This window comes from Orbicella franksi, chromosome 6 (assembly GCF_964199315.1).
Source record: "Orbicella franksi chromosome 6, jaOrbFran1.1, whole genome shotgun sequence".
Taxonomy (NCBI): Eukaryota; Metazoa; Cnidaria; class Anthozoa; order Scleractinia; family Merulinidae; genus Orbicella; species Orbicella franksi.
In genome coordinates this window covers 10,876,051-10,881,476 of record NC_138150.1, presented here as the reverse complement: position 1 = coordinate 10,881,476, position 5,426 = coordinate 10,876,051, and positions in this window count along the sequence as shown.

Here is a 5,426-nt window from a genome sequence, read left to right as displayed (position 1 = left end):
GCAACGTCGATAATCCAACTGCACCGACAATGACAGCCGTTTTGTTAATTTCGTGTTGCGGTGTTTTATCCGGAGCCTCGGGCTCTATTTTTTTCCACCGGTGGCTGCGCTTGTTGAGTTTCGGACGAAGATGGTTTCCTGTGGGGTGGAATCCCACGCCCCGATTCGGCTGTTGCGGCCTTGTGTATCGGGTTAGACGGATGGCTGTTGGGCGGGTTAATTTTTGAAGGGCCGCCTGCCATGATTTTGAGCCAGCTTTTTTTGTCTCCGGGTTTACCTCGTTGTTCACCCCCAGTTTCATCCCGTTGACCGCCTGTTTCAGCTTGTTGTTGTAACCGATCGTGCTTGTGGTGTTGATTATCATTTGCGCGAGCATGAGCCAGGCCATGGGGGCAACAGCAAGATTGAGCCTGACCTTCGCTTGGTCCACCGCGAGCTGGTACCTTTGCACGCTCGCGGCCAAGTCGGGCTGTCTGATCGCGTCTTCCATCAGCACCAGGAACTCGCTCTGGGCTTCTCTCGCCCGACCGCCATAGCCGAGAATGCTGCTGCGGACGTTGACTTGCGCGCCTAGGATGCAGTAAACGAAAGCCTCGATTGACTGATTTATTCTCGACAAGCCCGCCTGCGTCAAACCATTCGCGGTGTTTGGCGCGAACCAGTCCGCTTGAGCATCAGAAGCGGCCCCCGGCTCGATGTAATAGATCAGGTTTCCTTTTATCCCTTCCCCGCCTTCATCACTGAATTTGTTCCATCCCGGGTATTGGTAGTCAGTTTTAGTCGCGCCTGACGCGTACACGTAAACGCTTCCCAGACCGTGGTTTTCCCCGTGCGTGAAACGGAAATCGCTCGAGGGGGCAATACCGAACTCGCTGCATATCCTTTTGTACGAAGCGACGTCGTAATGATTGTTGTATTGGTTGAAAGGCGGGTCTCCGGGCAAAGCGCTCATGCTCTGAATTCCTCCAAGCTGGTACAAAATGCGCCTGACCGTGAAATACACGTGGAATTTGTAGAAAGCTCTTATCTGCGGGGGGAGATCCATCCCGCTGTCAAAGATTTCGGTATCCGCACCCCTGTGTCGCGCAAAAAACCGCGAAGTTGAGCTGCTGCGGCCAATATTTCATGTCAGGCCCTCCCAGCCAGCGTTTTGATTCGACTGCCGACGTGTGCCTGAGTTTGGTTTTTTCAAATATTTCTCGGAATTTTGTCGTGAAATATTGTTCAGGCTTGACGTATATTTGGATTGGGGCGTCGAATATTTTTTTCAAACTTTGCGCTTTGCCGTCGAAAGGTACGGCAGGGATGGGCTAGGAAACTTTTGAACCAAGTGGCGCCAGCTGGTAAGGAAACCCTCCAATGTCCCCCGACCGCTTTTCTTCCAAACCGAGCGCCTTTTTCATTTCCTCGCTCCAATATTTTTTGTCTGAGCCGAAGACGCTTTGAAGCGAGCCTGGACCCTCTTTGAAAAAGATTTCTTCCGTTACGTTTTTTCCGTCGGTATTCCCCTGAGCGATGAAACGGGATCTATCGGCCTTGGGGAAATGTGCTGCAAATTTTATCCATGCGTTTGACTTGGCTATTGCGTCTTTTATCACAATGTTTGGATCTTTCCACACATTCGCCATATTATTTGAACATAATTTTTTTGTTGAATATAAAAATGGTTGTTCTCACTGTTGTCACGCAACAGAACGGAGAGACTATCTATTTTGAAGACGCGCTCTCAGAAGCAAAATATGTCAGACTTTTGAGTTGTTCTTTATTCAACTCGTGGCATAATCTGAGTTCTGTTGGCAGAATGTTTTTTAAAGAAAACAACGAAGTGGTTGCAACATTGCCTGAAGGGCATTACAATGTCGAGAGCATCGTAAAAGAACTGCAATCCAGTTTTGAATATTATAAGAAAAAAGGAAAATTGGTCTTAGAAACGAATAACCCCAATTCTGTTCTTAAAATTACAACTGTCGCTGACAATTTTGGCAACAGTAATCAAGCGAAACAAGTTTCCGTTGATTACAGTTTGGCCAATTTTCTTGGAATCGGGAGAAATTTGAGGAAAGAAGAATATATCAAAAAGCTTAACAGCCCGAGTTGCTACTTTATCCACTGCGATCTCATCGACTCGACAAAGAACTTTTTGAATGGGAAGAGGTCAGACCTTCTTGCCAAGGTTGACGTCATAGGAAAGCCTTATGAAAAAGTCAGCTATATCATGGACTCATCGCAAAATGCTTTCCGTGGCGCTTCTACAGACAAGTTCATAAATAGCATCGCCTTCAGCGTTAAAGATGAAAACGGTGAATTCTTTGATTTCAAGGGCCTGCCGCTTCTTTTTGAATTAGAGTTAAATTAAATTTCAATATATACACAATGTCTTCGGCAAATCTGTTGCCACCAAGTGCACCGCCTGACATCTATCCAAGCCTTCCCGAAACGACAAATGCCGAGAATTTCCGGCTAACCGAGATCAGCAGAATTGAAAAAGAAATTTCTGCTGAGGTCGAGCATTACAGGCCTGTGTTGAAAAAATACAAAAAAGCCCGGAAAGCGCTTCATTATTCCCTGGTTGGTATTGGCGCCTTCACAGCAGTTCTATCTTCTGGGGCTGTCGCAACATCACTCACTGGTGTTGGAATTGTTGTCGGCGCGCCTGTTGCCGGGATAGCCGCTTTATCTGGCGCAGTTTCCACTGGCCTGTTCGTTGTCAACAAGAAGCTTGAACGCAGAGTCAATAAGCACTCGAGAATACATTCTCTGGCTATCGGGAAACATGACTCGATTAACCTCGCCGTCTCTCAGACTCTTAATGATAATCGGGTTTCTGACACGGAGTTTCAACTGATCACACGTGAAATGCAGAAATATCGCCAGCTTAAAGAGACTTTACGCTCGAACTTCTCGCGAATACAGAGAAGTCCAATCCAGCCAGATATCGAAAAAATACGAAACCAGGTTCGGGACCAGGTTCGGGAAGAATATAGAAAAAAACTTGCAGATTAAACAGCAGATTTGAACTAAATTTTGAGCGAAAAAACACAAAACTCTCTCTTAGTCTTATCAAAAACAGGTGATTGTGGTATTTGTCATGTCACAAAAATAGCCTTGAACTTTCGAGAATGTTACTTACTTTACGCAGTCAAGTGCGAAATTGGGAAAACCCCCCGATCAGCTGTTTCTTTTTATCGCTCTACTGAAATCTCTTTGTTCTACCACGTTTCGTGCTCAATTTTTCCTCGAAAAAAGGCGAAAAGTGCTATTTTTTGACCAGGCCGAGAAGAAATGCCGTATTCTAACAAACTATGGACAAAAAATAGGAATCTGCCTGTAAAATTCCTCTTGGCTTCAACATTCCTGATGGCTTTGAAAATTCCTGATGGCTTCAACTGAAGCTGTTGTCTGAAAGCCTCAAACAACCGGAAGCGCTTCATGAAAGCAATCAACAACTTCGCGTGTAATATCACGCACTTGTCTCTGCCACTCAGGCGTGAAATATTCATTCACAAGAAACGCAATCAAGTGAACACTGACAAGCATGTTTTTATCATATGCAAATGAAACCGTGGATTTTTAAATGTAATTCGACCGGTGGTTATAACGTCTCCGCCTTTTTCGCTAACGCTCCCTGCCAAAAAGGAACCACTCGTGCCAATCGTAACCATCCCCGGAGCATACTTTAAAAAAATTCTTGTACTCAGGGGTGGCTTCTACGAGAGGTATTATCGGCGGGCTTAGCGTTGCTTTATGAACAGTTCCCTCCTTTCCGAAACAGGGCAAACAATACTCCTCGAAATAACAGTCCAGATATTCGAAACAAATAACCATCGGCACAATCTGCTGCTTGAATTCGCAGAATGGCAGTTTAAAAATATTCTCGTGTACCTTGTCCCACCCCATTTCCTTTTTTTCCTTGATTTTTATCGCGATGTACTCCTTTAGAATCATCTCACGAAGCTCTGGAGGGAGGCTTTGAATGGCCTCGGTAAGCCCGCAAGCAGCTATTTGAACCGTTTCGTTCCTTTGGCCGCCGCCATCTCGCGTGGCGGGGCGCTGCGCGGCCCTTTCCTCCTCTTCCAACAAATGTGGGGTCTCTCCTCTCTCTTGCATCCTATTCTTTTCTTGATATTTTTCGCCATATATTCAATGGTCTTTCCGGCCGTCGATGGCAATGTCTTTCAAAGTTTTCGCTGAGATGATTCAAAAATTTTCGCGGCTCTCCTTCGAATTTCGCTCTTGCCGCGTCGAATCGCCTCCAGTTTTCGCTCTTCAGCTTTTCCAAATATTCTCGGTTCTCGCCCGACGTCACCCCCATCTCGAGCCAGTCTTTTTCGACGAGGCTTTCTTCGAAAATCTCCAAGACGTTTTCGATCGAATCGTTCACCCTCCAGTCCTGTGAAAGATTGATGTTCGCAACGCTCACCGCGGCAGCCATGTCGGCGCAGTATACACTGTGCATGCACTCCTCCAATAGGAAAATTTTTCTGGCGCACTTTTGTAAATACTAGTGAAGGGCACATCCGCGCATATTTATTACAAACGTTGCAGCTTCGCTGGACCCGCTTTTTCGCCTAATTTACTAATACGCACTCACGGCTCTGACGCATCTCTCACGGCTCTGGCGCAGCACTCCCGGCTCTTGCGCAGCGCACATGGCTCTGGCGCTGCGCTCGCGGCTCTGGCGCTGCGCACTCAACACTTTTTCCTGACATACTCATACACATATAAAGTAGCCGTTCTGGCGCAGTGATAAGCAAGAGGGCAACATCCGTCCGAAAAAAGCCCACCAGTTCATTCTCCGAAGCTTTAGTCTGAGGAGAATGAACTGGTGGGCTTTTTTCGGACGGATGTTGCCCTCTTGCTTATCACTGCGCCAGAACCGCTACTTTATATGTGTGTCTCATTGATATTGACAGCTCACCAGCAGTCCTATGCTCCATCTTTTTGTGCTGTTACGTTAAGCGCATCTGACGTAATCTTCTACAAAATCACGAAAACAACCAACACAGTTAGCTGGCAATCCATAGCTCCTGAGCGTTGCTAAGAAATGGCTCTTCCGGGCCAAAAACTACGCGCCGGTTGGACCAGACCTGACAAGGGAAAAGTGGAAATCGAAGTATTCAGCAAATTCGTTTTCCAGTTCAAATTGAAATATTAGTTGAATACCAAACAGAAGTCCGGACTAAAACTCATGAGCAAGTATTATATAGGCCAGGTTTAGAGACATTCTACCCTCCCCTCCCAGGACCTTCTAGACAGGAGCTCTGGAGTCTAGAATAGGCATCTCCAGATGAATGTTTTATTTATTAACTGTAATGAACCAATCCGATCGAGGATATCGGCTATATTTGGATCGTTTTCTCACCGCTGGAATTACTCGTGCGAATTACTGTTTATATAAACAGATAAAGAACACAATCATCGAGAGA